Here is a 19,710-nt window from a genome sequence, read left to right on the forward strand (position 1 = left end):
GCTGACGCCTGTGCCTGCCCGGCCAGAGCCTCACTGCTCACAGCGCCCGCCCACGGGCGGCTGAGGTTACAGCCTCAGACTGGACGGCGGGGAGGAAAGCCTAAACGCAGGCCAGACGGCCACCCAGGAAACCAGGCACCACATCTGCCTACCAGGGGCCCCGGAGAGCCTCCGATGACGGTGGGAGAAAGGCTGCTCTTCATTACAATCCCAAAGCCCGAGGCAGACCCGAAGAGAGCTTTCAAGATGTAAGCTATTACATACAGGATGGACAAACAACCAGCTCCTACAGTGAACTATATTCACTACCCTGTGATAAAGCATAATAGAAAAGAATACTTTAAAAGAATGTATGTATATGTATAACTGAATCACTTTGCTGTACAGCAGAAACTGACACAACACTGTCAATCAACTGTACTTCAATTAAAAAAAATAAAGGGGCGGGCTCAGAAGAAAAAAGAAGGAACCTATTTCCTGGGGGAAGAAGCAGAGTTCGCTAGGTTCAAACCTGGAGTTGGGATTTCACGCTAAGGCATGACAAAAATTTCAGTTGTGATATTACACTGTTAACTGCAAATCTGTGAATTCATTTTAAAAGTGGGATTTGTTTAAAAACGTATGTGTAAATATGTGTGTACCTTCTATGCTGTGACAAGGATGTGCATATCTCTTGCTATATAGAGTATCTGTTCCCTATAATGAAGAGAATTGCCTTTTTTTTTTAAAGAGGCTCTCTCTAGCTGACACGGGTTATTTATTTCCTGTGTACTTTTTCCCCAGTTACCTACAACAAGCAAGTCATATCCTGAAACGACACCTATTAACAAACAGCTTCCTTCAATTTCCTCACAGCACTGAAGATGCTGACTTCTTAAGTTAACGAGCAAGGAGACGGTATCCACAGAGTAGGGATCACATGGTCGTCCCCCAGTAAATGGCTAAAAACTGAGCCCGTGAGTGCGTGCCGGCTCTGGGGTGATGGGCGCCCTGGCATCACTCCACCAGTTCAAACCTCCAGGGGCTCCGTGTCTGGTCTGTACGGCGGGGACAACCAGGCTCCGACAGTGCTCTCAGGGTTCCTGAGAACGTATCACCGAGTTTAGAACAATGCGGGCACTTTCCTGGGGATTAATGAACAGGACAGATCACACGGCAGCTACTCTGACAAACCTCAGGCCCGCTGACCACGCTCAGTGGGCAAAGCTGCACGATCGGTGACATCACCCACGCCGACCACGTGCTGTATCATAGGCTCTTCTCATCTTCAACTATTTGTGGCTGTTTCTATTGATTTGGTGCATCCCACCTTTAAATCCAGCGAAGGCTTCAATAAACCACAACAAAGGCGAAACCTGCGAGCACACATACACCGCTCACAAAACCGGAAAACCGGATCGGCTTCGAATCTACCCCTTGCAAGTATTTTTAAACGATTGAAAAGAGTAAAATTTTTAAAAACGATGAATAGACAGTTCATTCAATAGGGGCACACCTATTCTTTCTTTCTTCCTTCCTTTCTTCCTTTCTCCCTCCCTCCCTCTCCCCCCGATGTGTGTGTGTGTGTGTATATGTATATATATATATATATTTTTTTTTTTTGGCCGCACTGCAAGACATGTGGGATCTCAGTCCCTGACCCCCTGCAGTGCAAGCATGGTGTCTCAACCACTGGACCCACCAGGGGATTCCCAGGGCATATCTATTCTTCATAAAGGCAGTGCTTCATTAAATGACGGACTCAAAAGATTCCTTGAAATTGTTTTTCAGGGCAGACCACTCTCTGTGAGGTAAAGTTTCCTATATCCCATGTGGAATACTAGTATAATACGGTCCATGAAAAGTGTCTGAAAACCACTAACACTGTACCTACTTCCCGGAAATCCAGAGGATACGTCAGTCCCCACAGGCTACAAATCCAGATCGTGACATCTGTGTCACCTTGTTTAACACAGAATTTCCCATAAGGCCACAAAACTCTCTGTTCACGATAACACGTTATTACTGCCCCAAAGGGTGCGGTCCAGGGACCAGCGGCGCCGGGTGACTGGAGAGCGGGTCCCTGGTGGGGAGTGAAGACCGAAGACCCCACCGGCCTGTGGAATCACAGCCTGACTTTAACCAGACCCAGGGATCTGGGATCAGAGGCACACTCAGGCTTGAGAAGTGTTAATTCGGAAACGAAGGAAGACCATGGAATGCAAGGGTGGACCTGGTTTTCACTAGAATGAACAAGTGAAACGCTGAACACTGAGACACGGAGCAGTGAGGCGGGAATTAATTCTGATGAGCGTCTTTTCTAATAAAGCTTAAAATCCAGCAGGAGGCAAATAAAACCCAGAGTGTTTTCATCATTTTCTTCAATTTTTTTTCTGGTTAAAGTTGCAAGTTTTCAAAAAGCAGAAGCTCTCTTGGCCACGTTTCCTTGGTATCGTCTTAACTTGGTTCTACGGCTCCCTTTCCCTTTCCCTGGGCAGCTGGTACAAAGGGCAGCTTCTGTTTCCCAAGGACTTTTTCTAAATCCAGAGATGGGGTCAGGGTGCTAGATTAAGGCCCTTGGGATTTCAGGGTCTTACACCAAAGGCATTCACTAAGTAACTTACTTTACTGCGCAGACACTCAAAACAAACATAAAGATAAAAAGAAGGAGAAAAGTAGATAAACAAACAAAAGCTGCACTGAATTCAGTGGGGTAACTTCTCAAAGGAAGATGACCCAAAAAATGCTTCCAAGATGTTTTTGGAAGAAGCTACAGAGAAGGTTAGACTTTTAGGTCTGGAAAGTTCTTTAGTGATTAGAGCCTGTATTTACCAGATCAATAAGAATACTGCAACAAAGACCTTAAGCATAGTGGAAGGAAGTCTTAACCTCCTCCATCCCCCCCAAAACCCTCCATCCCCCCCAACCCCTCCGCCCCCCACCAACACATCAATCTATTCTCCTTGGATAAGATGCTGCTATGTGGTCAAGACTAAGCTGTCACGAACCTTGACTACTGGTACCACGAAAAGAATTCAGCAAGGGATTAAGTCCCACGGGCAAGTGGAGGAATCCAAATTACACATTAATATCAAATATTTAGAAATCAGAGATGATAAAAGTCAGAATCACGCGGGATGTTATGATCATTCTTACTCTACAGTAAGGCTATTTTCGGCCCAGTGGCCCTAAGACCCCTACATAGTTACATCCATACGTATGGAAAAGGAGGCTGCTGGCGAGGTAAGTTAGCAGTGGAACCTCCAACTCAAACCAGTACTCATCCCTCCACCTGCCCAGGACTGGCTCTTGAGATGAGCAGGTGATCGTTAAGGTTCTATCTAGCTCTGAATTTTTGGTACCTTCTTAAGTACAATACGGTACAGGTTTTCTTTTTCTTTTTTTTCCTTTGGCTGCGTTGGGTCTTCATTGCTGTGCCCAGGCTTTCTCTAGTTGCGGCGAGCGGAGGCTACTCTTCGTTGCGGTGAGCGGGCTTCTCATCGCGGTGGCTTCTCTTGTTGTGGAGCACAGGCTCTAGGCACGTGGGCTTCAGTAGTTGCGGCTCGCGGGCTCAGTAGTTGTGGCGCGTGGGCTTAGTTGCTCCGCGGCATGTGGGATCCTCCCGGACCAGGGCCCGAACCCGTGTCCCCTGCATCGGCAGGTGGATTCTTAACCACTGCGCCGCCAGGGAAGTCCAGGTACAGGTTTTCTTCCATGGCCACCTTCTGATATTGGGCAGAAAGATCACCAGCACTGGGTATCTACTCAGCAACAAACGTTTCCCGGCTGTTGCTGCTTCACCAAAGCTGCAGCCTCCCTGCATGGTTCAGAGATGTCCTTAACCTGGGAAGATTCTAGAACTTCCCCTCTTTCCTAGGCTTGGGTAAGGCCCCATTACCAAGAGCTACAGGACAGACACAGGGCGGCAGGCGGCCCCGAGGACAGTCATGTTGTTCTCCGGCCCAGCACTACTGCCAATTTCAGAAAATGAGCTCAAGGTTGGGTGCACGTCAGAACCGAGGAAGCCCCTGCCCTCGGCTGGACTGAGCCCCAGCCCAGACCCCCACCTGAGCAACAACGCCCCAGAATCAAGAGGAACACAGCGAGGGTTCTGAGTACACTCCCCCGCTGTCCCCGTTGCTGACACAGGGCTGCAGTTCCCAAAGCTGCAGTGGGGGGCATTTCTGAACAGGAAGTAATCAGCTACATTTGCCATCAGTTACTCAGACCCACATTCCCTTGTCTATTAGCATAAATAATGGAGTATCCAGAGGGATGCCTTTATTCTAAATGGATTAAAGACAAACATTAGTACTAATCTACAGGTCACAGTTATGCCATTTCCCAGAGGAACGTAAGAAAACACCACCAGAGGCAGTCAACACAACACATAACGTTTTCTAGCACATACAGACGTAGAACTGTAGACCCCGTTTCGGTAAGCTGCCTGCCCGAGGATGGCTAAGGTAGGCTCCATTTAGGTCTTCCTGAAACAGCATTCAGCAGCCAGCCTCCTGAACGCAGAGGGGAGGCCCCATCACTTAGACACAGGAAACAGAGCGGGGGAAACACGAACAAGCCGTTGAGAACCAAAGGCAGAGGGTGAAGAGGTGTGTCTTCAAAGCTATTGCTCTTTCACCCGAGGTACCGTGTGCCTATCCACCCTAACTGATGGAAGATGTGCTCTCAATGCCTTAGTGAACCCTCCCATCTACCCCACCCCATGCCCCCCACTCCAAAACCGCCCCAAACAAGACAGTGGTCCTGGGCTCTGACTACAGCTTTTACACTAATTCAGAAACAGATACAAAATTGTCCTTTAAACGATAAGGTGCCATCTCTACGTTAAGACGGAAGCCTTTCCTGTCTTCTGTAAACAACCATGTGGGGTTTCCATCCTTCAAGGCCTGGGACACATTTCACTTCTTTTCTGTATTTATTTGTCTTTGGATCCTTAGGATATGGCTCAAACATAACAAGAGCAAAACAAGATAATGGATGAATTTCACTTTTTCCTTTGTTGTAATCAAAGGCAACTATTAGGGTGTGGACTTAAAAACCGACACATGGGTAAACTTCTGTGCACATAAATGAAATAACTTTGTGCTCTGTTGCTGCAAAAGCACAGTGCCTGGGAGGCAGCAAGTGGAACGGATCAATGTGGGCTTTGGGGTCTGTCTGACCTGCTCTGATGGCTGGCTTCACTATCTAGGACTTAGATCTCGATTAGCGAGCGAGTAAAAAGCATGGCATGTTTTGAAGCCTCAGATTCGGAATGTCCCCAAGACCAGTGACACGAGCGGAGGCTGGGTGCTTGGTGGTGGTTTGCTCCATGTTCAGTTCTCTTGCTCTCCTTCCCCTGACTTTTAATGTTCTTTCTTTTCCTTTTTTTTAAAAATTTATTTTATTGACGTATAGTTGATTTACAACGTTGTGTTAGTTTCAGGTGTATGGCAAAGTGATTCAATTGTACATGTATATATAAATATTTTCTTTTTCATATTCTTTTCCATTACGGTTTATTATAGGATTTTCCTTCTAAAAAATCCAATTTCTTAGACTTGGCATTAGACACATGCTATTTTGAAAACTTTTTTAACTCTGTAGTTTAGAATGATTGGAACAAATACACATCTTAGAATCGAGAAGCTTTGAAATGTTAGAAGATGAGAATTTCAAGAGTTTGCTGGAAAAACATTAAAGAAACATTATGATGTTTTTCTGAGACAGGAACTAGAACACTGTGTTCCTTTAAAAAAAAAAACAACCAACTCTTGATTCTGGGCACGGATAAGGCTGAGACAGCAGCTAATCGCTGCTGAAGCCCACACACCTCTCAGACATGCAGGCCTGCGGTCTAAGGCCCTGGTGTCTGTATCTGCAGGGCCTGTGCCTGCAGATAGAACCCGTTCCTGGCTCTAAATCGGTCTGACCATGGAGTCCACGTGGTCTCACGGCGTGGTCAGCAGGGAGAGATTTTAGCCAGGACGGTGTCAGGAGGCAGGAAGACACCCGCCTGAAGACAAGAGAACAGAATCATCTTGTTTCACCGATATCTACACCCAGCGCCCGCCATCACCGGCAGGAGAGCGTGAAGCGGGCTGGAGATGGGAGAGCTCCAGACCCGACGCACGTACACACCCGACCATCAGGGCTCGATGTCACTGACCCTCCAACCAGCCTCCCGAGAGCTCCGCTACGATCACCCTCCACGGGTCCTGAGCAAGGATGATCCGACTAAATATTTTCTCTCTGATTCATCATTGAAAGAAAACTTTGGAAAAGCAGACGCAGAAAGAGCTCATTCAAACAACAAGAGATCAGACGAGGTCTGGTTAAAATAGTCTCAAGGCATCACACACACCCTTCAACACCTGCCATTCCTTTTCTTTTCTTCTTTCCTTTTAACAAAAAGTTGAGAGGCGTCTCTGGGTGATACGATCAAGAGAGTCAACAGAAAACATGCATTCGAGTTACCTTCTTTTTTCCTATAACCTGAGTTTGCGTTTTAGATCAGTTTAACCTATATTTGGATAATAATTAAACAGAATATTGTTCCATATGGACTCCTGGTGCCCTAGGGCCTTGCCTATTAGATTAAGTGACTTGTCAAAGGTTAGACTGCTTGTTAGCTCAGGTGAGTTAGGAACTCAGAACTCTGGTTGCGAACACAGCTCACCACTCATCACTATCCTTGTCCCTAGAACAATTAGTGCTTCTCTTTAGGTCTCTGTAATAACTTACTGCATAGTTACTGTGTATCAGGTCACTCTCACCCATCTGGGGGATGGACAACAGTAGTATTTCCTATTACAGACGAGGACATTAAGACTCCGAGGTTAAATAACTTGCCAAGGTCACATGGCTAGTCAATAGATGACTGGGACTCCACTGTTTTTTTGAGCCAAAGGCTGGTTCATAAGAAAATTAACTTTCATAACAATTATTAGAATAGAACAACGCCAGAATAACAAATTAGAAGTAGGATCAACGACAACAAAAAACTAAGCAAAGGGAAGAAACCTATATTCTTTGTCTTGACCAAGTAAAAAATAAAATTAAAGTCTTAATGAAGTTATTAACTTCATTGCAAGACTTTAAAAAAATATGCTTCGGTAATTTCTTACAATTTATTTAATTAAAAAAATCAGAGTTGAAATGGCATAAACCCTTATGATTAAACTGCCCCCAGTTCCTTCATGTTGGGGTATTAGAACAGAACTCTAGATCAAAGAATGGAACTTTCTGGTGTATATTTAACAGACTATTTCTTTCAAAAATATTTAGTACAAATGAACATTCACACAGTCAATTAACGCGCTTTCAGATATGGTAATGTAAAGCCGAAATAGTTTTTTTAATATGATAGCAAAACAGTTTTTAATTAGCCCTAGCACTTATGGGAAATTTTTGGCTATCAAATCAGAAAACCAACACCAATAAACAAAATCGATAAAATCCCTTCACACTCACACATAAGGTCTGGACTCCCCGCACAATCTTGCAGACACCCTCCCGCATCCTGGCTCTGCCCGCTCGCTGAACTGAAACCGCTTTTCTCAAAACCCACAAGTTCCTAATTGCTGCTGGAGCCATGCGTATGGTTCAGAGCATCCGACTTGGCCCTGGGCACAGGTGACATCATAACCACCACCTCCCCGGAGCCCAGCATCCTTGGACATCTGGACACCACTCACCTGTCTGGCTACTCCTTTTCTTTCTTTCTTTTTTTTTTTTAAAAAAAAACAGGGTCACAGATTTATTTATTTATTTTGGCTGCATTGGGTCTTTGTTGCTGTGCACGGCTTTCTCTAGATGCGGTGAGCGGGAGCTCCTTTGTTGCGGTGCACGGGCATGGGCTTCTCCTTGCGGTGGCTTCTCTTTGTTGTGGAGCATGGACTTTAGGTGCGTGAGCTACAGTAGTTACGGCACGCAGGCTATGGTAGTTGTGGCACACGGGCTCAGTAGTTGTGGCGCACAGGCTTAGTTGCTCCGCAGCATGTGGGATCTTCCCGGGCCAGGGCTCGAACCCACGTCTCCTGCATTGGCAGGCGGATTCTTAACCACTGCGCCACCAGGGAAGCCCCACTCCCTTTCTATCTTCTTTGTGGATTCCTTTCTTTACTGGCTCCCAAATGCTGACCCTCTTTTCTCACTCCACACACACCCTGGATGGTACCCCTCCCTGCATCAGCTTTGAGAGCCAATCACTTGCTGTTGACTCCCCAGTTTCCCCGCTAGCCTGGGCCACCTCCTCATGAGACCCTCATGGTGAAGGCCAGGGGATAAGACCTCCACCTAGCTGTCCCACCTGCGCCTCCAACTTCAATGCCTGGAACAGACCCAAGCCCCCCACTCGTGTGCTCTTCTCCTATGCTCCCCCCATCACCGGGGCACCGGGGTGTCTGCCCCCCAAACATCCGGACAATTGTTCGACCTCCACGCCTTCATTTTTCCAGGAGAACCGTCCTGTTTCTAGTTCAGGGCTCTGCCCACTGACTGTCTCCTCTGTCCCCAGGCAGGTCCACAATCTAGCCAGTGACATCACCAAAATGCAAACCTGACCATCCTACTCCACTTAAAACCCTGCTGCGGCTCCTGGCTGCCCCCAGGATAAAGTCTGACCTCCTTCACAGGAGGCCCCGAATGGGCAGGCTCTGTCTGACCTCTGGTAGTCTGATCCCTCATCTAGACCCGCCTCTCGACCCTGCCCCTCAGCTCATCTCGCTACAGCCTCAGGGGCTGCTGCAAGGCCCTCCCACCAGGTAGTCCGGCTGCCTGAAAGGCCCAAGTCAAAAACATGACACACGCATCATGCCCAGAACACCTCAACTTCAACGCACAAAGGTGCAGCTGATTCACCTGTTATCATCGAGGACCAGAGGTCCCCCCTGTGATCATGGGACAGGAATTGTGCACGTCACACCCAAGAGGCGTCAACTATGATCACCAGTTCTGGATGCTTTAAAGTAATGACCAGAAGCGTTCTGAGCACAGATTCCCTGATTTTTCCATGTTTTACAGCTCTCAATTTTTATCTGGCTGAAAATAAATTTTTAGCAATTCACCTTGATTAAGCCTCTTCAAAGTGTTTAGTTTTCATAAATATGAATCTCTTTTGAGTCTCATATTTACATTTCATTTGCTTATGGAGCTGAACTAGTTCCGTGACTACAGTAATGACTATAGCAGCCAGAGCTAGCTTGGAGCCATGCCCTTGACTCCCGAGAAGGACACAACTCCACCCATGAGAGTGGCATAGAGGGTGCCGTCCCCCCAAGCGAGCCCTGGGCAGGTGCAAGCCCTGTCCGCACCAAGGACACTTCCATCTGATGAGCGCATGGCTGGGTTAAGAAAGTTTCTGAGGGTGACCCAAACCTGGGTTTCTCAAGTTTCTCTCCTCTGGCTCCTACACTCCCCACATGCTGTTCCCCTGACATCTGGGACCGTTTGCTGCGAGGGCTTCAATGCTTGCACCTGGACAAACTTCTCCTCCAGCAAGAAAATACAAAGAAACTATACGGCACTAAAAATAACTGCATGCATGTGCAGTTGGGACAAATTATGGACAAAAAGATACAAAAAACTAAAAAAACTCAACTGCCGCTTTTGAAGAGCCTGGAGCAATGGCAGGGCACTGCACATGCCCCCTGCCCTGAGCACCACCAAAGCGGTGGGCCAACTGCCCCTCCAGCGCTGGACACACCCCTACCCTCACCCCGTATAAGGGACCACACCGCCTCCCCCCACCCCTCCGGGAATGAGGGAGCAAAGGTAACTGTTACTTGTTCTCAATCCCCCCTGCTGCAGCAGGGGCCCCAGTAAAGCCCTGCCTGAATTTCTCATCTGGCCTCTAATCAATTTCTATTGATTAAGGAGGCCAAGAACCCCGGTCGGTATCACTCCCAGCCTGGAATACACCTTCTGTCAACAACACACTTCATCTAACTCCAGCTCAGCCTTCAAGTCTCAGCTTTGACGTCATTTTCTGGGGAAAGCCTGGGGACTCCCCAGACGGGATCTACCTGCTCTGCGGTTACACTCACCTCCTTTGCTGTTGCAGTGTCTTTCCGGGTCTGGACACCAGCTGGGAGGTTCCATGAGCTCAGTCTCTGGCTTCTGGGAGCAGCCAGCCTCCACAAAGTGCCTCACTTACCATAGGGCTCATACTGATATATACATATGTGTTACACAACAGCAGGTGTATGTGTTCAGTGGATCAATACCAATGAGGTGTCTCCTGACCCAAGAGCATACTGAAAGCTCAAGTCAGAAAGGTTTCCGCGCACCTTGGACGCGTCCTGAAATGCCACTGTTTGACTATGTCCTAATGGCACGTCCTACATCATTTCCTAATGAGGTTGGATAAACTGGCCTTTACAACCAATACTAGTTCCTAAATGCAGGAAAGTAAATAAGCACATACATAAGGAGATCTCTCCGGGGCTGAGAAAATACATCTCTGCACAAAACCAAACAGAGCGACTGGAAGTTGCGGGCGGGGAAGGATATCCCGAGTGATAACCTCAGTTGCCCTTTGAAACTACTGGGCTTTAAAGACAGTGGACCGTCTTGACACACGCCTTTTTCCCGTAGACAAACCAGCCTGAAAGCTGTGTGGGAACCTTCGCCAGAGGAGAGCCAGGCCGGCGTGCGGGCTGCGCGGGGGCAGCGGGCGGCCGTTGCGGGAGGCGCGCGGGCGGCTCCGCCCCCACCCCTGCGTGCAGGACCCCGTGCGCAGCCCCGCACGCAAGACCCCAGGCCCTCCAGCGCCGCGGACGTGCGGCCGCTCCCCCCGGGGCCCCGGCGGAAGGCAGCGCCCGTGCGGGGCTCGGGAGTTTACGGGTCCACCCCAGAGAGGTCGCCGGGCTCATGATGGGCTAAGTGGGACCGGCCCGGCCCGGCCCCCCGCGGGAGCTCCCGCCCGGCCTTTCCACGGACACGGACGGAGGAAGCAGGAACCCACTCGGGGGGACACCTGCCCTCCCCTTTCAGACCTGGACGCGTCTCTAAGACGGGCCTCAGTGTGTTCTCGGCGAAAGGAAAAAGGCAGCATGCTGGATTTCTCGTCATTAAGTTCATCAGTTTGGAAATTTCTAAGTTATCCAATTCCCCACCCTTTATCTCTAAATTTATATTCTCGTGGTAGACCCTGATCAATGGCGGTGCGGTCTGCAGCACTGTTTTCTTGCTTTCTCACTGACAGCAGAACTAGGAATTTTTAAACCTCAGAGTAGGTTTTCAAAATACCTCCTCCCCCAGCAACGCTGGCCGGACGGGTGTGCTTCACACATAGGTGGCCACTTGTGTAACTTGGGTTATTCTTCTATAGAACAAGGTATTATTCATAGGCATCATGCCCTTAAGGACTGGAGTTTTTGGTTGTTTCCTAACGAAAACATAATGTACACAGGTGGTTATGAGTTAGAGTTTTACAACGCCACGGGTGACGTCTTAAGTGATGACATACATGACTGCAGACCCAGCAGTTCTGGCCCAGGTCACTGGAGGGCTACACTGGTTTAACATGATCCTCTTTCCTAGCGTGCAAAGGGACTATATTCATAAGAAATTAAGATGTGAGAAAAAAATCAAATCAAGCAATCATTTGAGTAATTTTGAATTTTTTTTTTAAATTTTATTTTCTGGCCGTGCCACACGGCACGTGGGATCCTAGTTTCCCGACCAGGGATTGAACCCACGCCCCCTGCGTTGGAAGTGCGGAGTCTTAACCACCGGACCGCCAAGGAAGTCCCTTTTATTTATTTATTTTTTAATTTTATTTTTTTGGCCACTCCACACAGCATGTGGGACGAAATACTTTAAAAAGCCATAAAAAGTCCATCAAGTCAACTCACGTTTGTGTCTCCCCAGAAAGTCATTTTCTCTATTTTTTTTTTTTTTTTTTTTTTTTTGCGGTACGCGTGCGTCTCACTGTTGTGGCCTCTCCCGTTGTGGAGCACAGGCTCCGGACGCGCAGGCTCAGCGGCCATGGCTCACGGGCCCAGCCGCTCTGCGGCATGTGGGATCTTCCCGGACCGGGGCACGAACCCGTGTCCCCTGCATCGGCAGGCGGACTCTCAACCACTGCGCCACCAGGGAAGCCTATTTTTTATAATAAGTTTTCATTGGCCCTAATCCTGTTGTTTTCTTTCCTCCGTGGTTCGGCATTATTACAAAATAATACTTTTTGGTTGAGTAAAAGCCTTATTGAAAATGTAACGAATATATTTTTTAAATGGCATACGCAAATCTACTGGTTCAGTGGCATGCTGTATTCCTTTGCTTGTGACCCATTAAGATTCCATCCAGCTAAGGAAACTGGATGTCGTTCTTTCTGGGAGACAGGTAAGACAATCACTTTGTTTACATCACAGGAGAAAACTAATTTGAACTCGATGTATGGGATGGGTAGAAAGAGAAGCATGAGTGGACATGAAAATAAGAATTCTGAAGGGCGATCACATCTGACTTCTGATCAGAACAGGTAGACTAGTTACGAGAGGAAAGATGGCAGGAACGGAAATAAGTACGGGAAAATCAGGCTGTGATGGAATAAGCTGCCTTGGATGTAAGAGAAAACATCATAAAAGGCAGCAAAGGTAGTTCCCTAGGAGAAAGTCAGCACCGCACAGGCACACTTGCTCAGACCCAAGGAAGAGCAAGGGGCACAAACTCTATCGCCAACAAAGCCACAGGGTTTTTATAGGCTGGCCCCCTCCCAGCCGTGAACTTGAGAAAAGCACTTCTGAGTGCCACTGTGATTCATGGTGGAATTCTATTATTCCAACACCACACCCATGCAGTGGGTAAGCGTGACGAAGGATTGCTCCATGTAATAAGCTCTCCTCAGCGACATATGGGCCAGGGAGGAGGTGAGACAAGAGCTCTAAACAAAGCCAGAGAGAAGTAGCTGGTTCTGGAAGAGAGCCCAGCACCGTGCTGCAAAGTTCTGAGGAGGACCTCACGTTCACCTAAAAGGATTAGGTCTTCATTTCTTAAGAAAAGTTAAACTGCTAATGGTCACATTTCTACATTTTGAGAAAATGTTAGTTGTGGGCACTTCTGGGATTTGGAGGTTTTGAGAACACTTGACCAGGGCGGAGGAAACACCCTTTTCATTATTTTTAAAACCTTTTATTCTATGAAATTGCAAACAAACATGAAAGTAGAGAAATTATATGATGAACCCAGAAGGATCAATATTTTACAATTCTTCCCAACTAGTTCCCAATAATATTGGGGATATTTTAAAGCAAATCTCCCACGTATCATTTCGTGCAACAAATATTAGTATGTACCCAAATGAACAAGGACTTAACAAGGACTTAACTACACTATCATTATCCCTATGAACAAAATTAACAATAATTCCTTTTCTGAATACTGATTCCATGGGAAAATGTCCCCCCTTGTCTCGAAATGACCTTTTCACAGCCGGCTGGTTGGTATCAGAATCCAAACAAGGTTCCCACACACTGCATTTACTAAACATAATTCAGATCAGACCGAATCTGCCCACCTGGGCAGCACGCACCAGGGATTGTGCATTCAACACATGGGCTCCTGAGGCGGGGTAGCCACTCCAGCACGTTGCTGGGACGGGAACCGGCACCCAGGGCTGCCCACTCATAAGGCAGCTGAGAGGCCAGCTCTCGGAAGATGAAGAAGAAGGGGTGCAAGTCTGGGGACAGAAACGCTGGAGCCGGTGTGTCAGGTCCTCACCCTCCCCTGGGCTTACCTCCCAAACCAGATGATGGACATGGCAGCTACGTTATAATCAACCTGCTGCTAACGTCCCTGGGCCCAGGGAGCCAGCGGGAGAGGCTTCTATTTCAAGGAGTCCAGGACTCCATGGAGGTGGGATGTCCACCTGGGTAAGTGGGCGTGGCTTCTGCCCTAGGCAGCAGGGCCTGCTCGGTCACTGGGACGGTGTGACCCACCTGATCTCCGGCTGCGCTTCACTTATACAGGGTCCCTGGGGGACAAAACTGATGAGGGTCTCCATGAAGGTACTGCTTGACTCGCGTAGCGGGAAATGGTCAACTCCGGTGAGCAGAGGGCGCACCTGAGCCACCACCACAGGGAATCGAGGGACCTCACTCAACTGCCAGATCTAAGTCGGTTCCAGACTCAGGGCCTCCTCATGGAGCAGAAGCCAGGTGACCTTGGGGTCCGGGGTCCCATTACTGCAACTCTTCCTTCGAGCCCTCCTGTCACTTCCCTGGTGCCCCCGGAAACGGAAGTCCCCCCAGCAGTAAAATCTAAGCGATACTCTGGCCTCAGTGAGGGGTTAGCCTGTGTGGATTCACGGTCAGAGCAAATGGCTTGTCTGAGGAGCCACTGGGGGAGCTTGGAGAGAACAAAATGGGTTCATGGACGGCTCTGGGGAAGGGGTGTGATTGGATACGTCAGAATACACTCAAAGCACGGGAAATCATCTGTCCCACAGGAATCCCACAGCAAACGGGGCTGTTTGACAACCGTGTGACATTATGTCCCACGGGGCAAATGTCCATCTTGGTTCCTGGTTGTCTTGATGCTGACTCAGTGGGTTAAAAAAACAAAATGGCTCTGGTGGCAGCCACAGATGCCAAGGCTGGGCTAAACCACAGGGTGTCCCCTCAACAAAGTTAATGATATGGTTCCTTGAAGGACCCAGACGACTACTTGTGGGGAGTTGATTACAATGGACCCTTTCCATAACAGAGGGGTAGATGGTTTGTCCTTACTGGAAGAGACACTTATTCTAGATTCGGATTTGCCTGCCTTACCTATCAGACCCCTGCTGGAATCTCCCCGGAGAGAGGGTGATGTTCACCACAGCCCAGAAACGAAGAGGGCAACACAGGGGTTTGGGATCACTTAATAATACATTGACAAAGTATTTTATTTCCATCCGGTAACTCAGCTCTGTCAAAACTGAATTTCCTCCCCCAAGAGAGAAGCCCTTCCGCCAGAGCCCCCAGCCCTGGCCCCGCTGACTCAGAGCGAAGGACTGGCTTTCAAGCTTCCTCGCACTCTGGAAAATGAGTGCCCAGGGAACACATGGGTGTCTTCTGTGGTCGCCCACCATCGTTTCCCAACTGGACCAACGCAATAACCTTCCAATTAGCCTCCTTCCTCTGCCCTCTCTCCCCAGACAGCCTTCCTCTCTGAAGCCCAGCTGCCAACGGCTTCCCGTTTCACTCGGAATAACCCCGACCCCTTCTCGAGACCTGCAACGCCCCTTCTATCCAGCTTCTCTCTAACCTCCAGGCTGCGCCGTCCGCTCCCACCCGATTCCCGAGCTCCAGGCACCCCGGCCTTCTCGCTGAACCTCAGGCACACCAAGCTCCTGCCTGCGTCGGGCATCTGGTGCTCCTTCCGTTGGGACCTCTCCTCTCTCAGATCTTCCAGGTCTCAGCTCCAACGTCACCTCTTAGGGACACGAGGTCGCCCTCCACCTTGTCCAGCTTCACCTTGTCCAGAACCATCATCAGTGCCTGAGCTAATCCTACTTACCCGCTTCCTGAATCTGTTTAAATGCTGGAACGTAAACGCTTTGGGATGCTTTTATCTCTGCTGTTCTCCAAATGCTGGAAGTGGTGCCTGGCTCAGAGCTGGTGCGCAACACTTTTTTTTTTTTTTTTTTCGTAGACTGACTGATTTTTGACGCAGAGAGGGTAATGCAGGAGGCCATGGTGACTCTAAACAAGTAGAACCAGTACCAGCCGAGAGCCTGGAGTGAAGGCTTGGAGCACCTCAGCTGGCAAAGACCAGCACAGGCAGGGCTCGGGGCAGAGGCTCCGGAGCAAACGACGGGGTCAAGTCGGGCAGAGTCAGAAGTAGCACGTGTGCCTCAAAACCAGAGGCGGAGAAGAGAAGCGTCCTCTCCTGGCGTTACGTGTGTATGGACACACAGTATTTATGTCTTTTCTGTTTCCTTTCCTCCACCTCTTTCCACTATGGAAGGGTGTGTTGCTTGGACTTACTTCTGGGCATAAACACCGACGAGGCTTTGCAGTGGGGCTGGAGCACAGATGGAGGTACTCAGAGGCCCTGGACTTGGGAGACGTTTGCAGTGACCGGTGAGCCTCTGGGTTGTTTCCCTCCATGGAAGGAGTGAGAGGGTTTTAATTAGACGTGGAATAGGTGCGTCACTGTTAAAACGATGTTCTTTTAAAAATGAATACCCTCGGGCTTCCCTGGTGGCACAGTGGTTGAGAATCCGCCTGCCGATGCAGGGGACACGGGTTCGAGCCCTGGTCTGGGATGATCCCACATGCCACAGAGCAGCTAGGCCCATGTGCCACAACTCCTGAGCCTGCGCGTCTGGAGCCTGTGCTCCGCAACAAGAGAGGCCGCGACAGTGAGAGGCCCGCGTACCGTGATGAAGAGTGGTCCCCGCTCGCCGCAGCTAGAGAAAGCCCTCGCACAGAAACGAAGACCGAACACAGCCAAAAATAAATAAATAAATAAAAATTAAAAAAAAAAAAAATACAAAAAACGAATACCCTCTACCTGCTTTATCTTTCTTTACGGTGTGCCACCTGCCATGTTACAGTTCCTTGTTAATTTATCATCCCCGCACTAGAATGTGTGTGAGGTAAAGGGCTTTGCTGTGCTCATGGCTGTCACCTGGCACATGGCAGGTCCTCAACAGACACTGAATGAATGAATGAACAAATGGGGCATCTGTCCAGAATCTATTTCTAGTTCCAACACCACTTGGATTTCCTTTGGGGGAACAACCTCCCCTCCATCGTGGTCAGGGAATCCACGCACCTGCCTCCTTGTACTGAAGACAAGGGGTCCATCCCTTGAGGCCCCCATCCTCCACTCTGTCCCAGTGCCCCCAGGTGGTGGACACGTCACCTGAGCTGAGGAGTTGAACCCCATCCTGGGACTTTGGCTCTTGAGCGACTTCAGAGGCAAAGACGGACAGACTGGCCTTCCTCGGCTCCTTGCATGTGGCTCCCCGACTCCCAGGAGCAACCCCGACTGCCGTCAACTTCCTAGACAGGTTCCCAGACACCCCATCAATTCTGGGAACACCTGACACCCTTCCAAGACGTTCTCTTTTGCTCCAACTAGGTAGAGTCAGTTTTTGTTGCTTCTCAGCAAAAGAACACTCAACTCAAAACAAAACACAGGGGCTTCCCTGGTGGCGCAGTGGTTGAGAGTCCGCCTGCCGATGCAGGGGACACGGGTTCGTGCCCCGGTCTGGGAAGATCCCACATGCCGCGGAGCGGCTGGGCCCGTGAGCCATGGCCGCTGAGCCTGCGCGTCCGGAGCCTGTCCTCCGCAACGGGAGAGGCCACAACAGTGAGAGGCCCGCGTAACGCATAAAAAAAAAAAAAAAAAAAAAAAAAAAAAACAAAACACAGCTGTTTGTATGAGTACAGGGTTAGAAGAAAACCCATCTATATTCCTACCCGCCTAACTACACTATTTTCACTTGTGCATATTCTTGGTAAACCTTTGACCACATGTGTACACGCCGTATACGGCTGCAATCATGGTATGTTATGGGTTGAATTGTGCCCCCCCCCCTCCGCAGCCAAAGGATGCTAAAATTCTAACCCCCAGTACCAGTGACTGTGGTCTTATTTGGAAACAGGTCTCAGTAGATGATCAAGCTGAGATGCGATCATCAAGGTGGGCCCTGATTCAACAGGACGCCACGTGAAGATGGAGGCAGAGGTGAGGGAGATGCATCCAGATGCCGAGATACAGGGGACCCAAGGCCGCCAGAGGGTCCCCCTCAGGCCTCGGGAGGAACCCAACCTGCTTCCAGCCTCTAGAACTGAGACGATTCATTCCTGCTGTTTAAGGCACCTGGTCTGTGGTACTTTGTGACAGCAGCCCTAGCAAACTAATACAACATTATTTCCCTTTTTCTCACTTTAATATTACATCGGTCATTTTCCACGTTGTTACGGGCTTTCCCTAACGATGCCGTAAACTGTTTTGAAGTGGTCGCCCATATGACACTAGACTATCCCACTGAAAGTGGACATTTCCATTGTTTCAACTTTTTTTCCATCACTAGTAACATTTTGAAGGCATCGTGTGCTTGCAGCCTTTTCTCTCCTTTAGGACAACTTTCTCGAAATGCATCACCAGACGCTGATGACTGGGCTGGAGAGAAGCAACTGCTGTGCAGAAAGATGACGGTGCATTTGTCTCCAAGGGTCCCCAGGGCAGTGAGTTTTGAATTTGGAATGGAATGAACGTTGCCGTATGTGAAGGGAAGGAAGGGGAATCTGGGCAAAGCAAGCGGGGAGCCGGGTGGTGAGGGAGCGCCGGAGGAGATGCGAGAGCAGCGGACCACGGCGGGCAGGCGGCAGAGAGCCTGCAAACTCGCTTAAGGGGCTGGGACTCCATTCCAGTGACGGTGGGGAAAGCTCACAGGGAAACAGCAGTAAGAACCAAACAGGAACTCTGACCAGCGTGGGCGGAAGCCTGGCCTGAGGAGGTGGCGGGGGAGCCAGAGGGCAGGGGCCCCGGGACGGGGTTGGGGGGGCGGGGAGTGTGATGCCAGGGGCCCCACCTGCTCGGCCGAGAGGACCACAAGAGCAAGAGATGCTCGAAAACTTCCTCGGCCTCCAGCCGCCCCCCGCTTCCTCTTTCCTTTTCACCCTGTCTGACGAGAGTCCAGCCCGGATTCCTCCTGAGCCAGAAGCCAGGCGGCACCATGTGGAGGACAGACATTCCCTCACCCTCACCGTTCATGACTCCCTGACCGCCCAGCACCAGGCACGGCCCTCCCAGGACACCCTCTACCACCATTTCTGGGTCACAATCCATCAGCGACCTTCCCGTCACCATCTCCATCCTCTCGTCACCTTCTCCGTCCTCCATCCTCTTCAAGGGGAGGATGACTGGGGCCTCACCCCACCTGTTCCCTTTCTCTTCTCCACCCTCTGTGGTCCCCCCTCCACTCCCTCTCCCTGAAATGTAAAGATGCCGAGTGATGCCCTCGGCCTCCTTCAAGTCTCTGGAAAGAACACTCTGTAAATCCCGCCCCTTCTTGCGGCTCGGCTCCGGTCACCACGGTCACATGGAGGTCGTGCCCACTGGCTGGTGGGCGGCCGCGCTGCCCAGAACCCAGGCGTCCGAGTGCCCCATCCATCACTCACGCGCACCGTGCGATGGTGCTTTTCAAAGGTAAGACGGTAAACCCGGCCACCGAAGGTCTGGGCGTCGGCCGGCTGCTGTGTCTCTTTAGAGTCGCACAGTTCAGTGGTTAAAAACATGGGCCTGCAGTGAAAATTCTATCTGACTGCAGATTCAAGTCCCTTCTCTGCCACAGCCTTGGCGGCTCCCTTATCTACACTTGGGGCTTCTGGTCTGTGAAAGGAGGTTCACGCGATCTAAGGAACTAAGTAGCAGAGCACGCGGGCGGCGTCTGCCCCGCGGTAAGCGCCCGTCCTATTCCTGCCCCGTGCGCCTGGCCAGGCCACTGTCCAGCCAGCGGGCTGGCTCGGACGGCAACGTGCTCTCGGGAATCTGAATCATTCCGTGAATTCGGGTCAGCAGGTATTTACCGGATAAGGACTAAGGTAGCGTATGAACAACTCTATCAGATAAAAAACTCCTCCGTGCTGCTCAAACAGTACCGGTGAACCTCAAACACCCAGAAAGCGCTCTGAAAGTCAGACTAAGACAAATCCTCCCCGGGAGCCCATTCGCCGTCAGGAGTTCATTCCTCCGTGGTAGGAACTCGGTCCCCAGATCTTCTCAAGG

The 19,710-nt window shown here is 49.9% G+C and overlaps 1 protein-coding gene across 1 annotated transcript in view; it reads right to left on the reverse strand.

Moving 5' to 3' along the window:
• Positions 1-19,710, reverse strand: part of SPATA13 (spermatogenesis associated 13) — a 71,563-nt gene that overhangs the window by 24,151 nt on the left and 27,702 nt on the right. The window lies entirely within an intron of this gene.

This window comes from Phocoena phocoena, chromosome 18 (genome assembly GCF_963924675.1).
Source record: "Phocoena phocoena chromosome 18, mPhoPho1.1, whole genome shotgun sequence".
Lineage (NCBI taxonomy): Eukaryota > Metazoa > Chordata > Mammalia > Artiodactyla > Phocoenidae > Phocoena > Phocoena phocoena.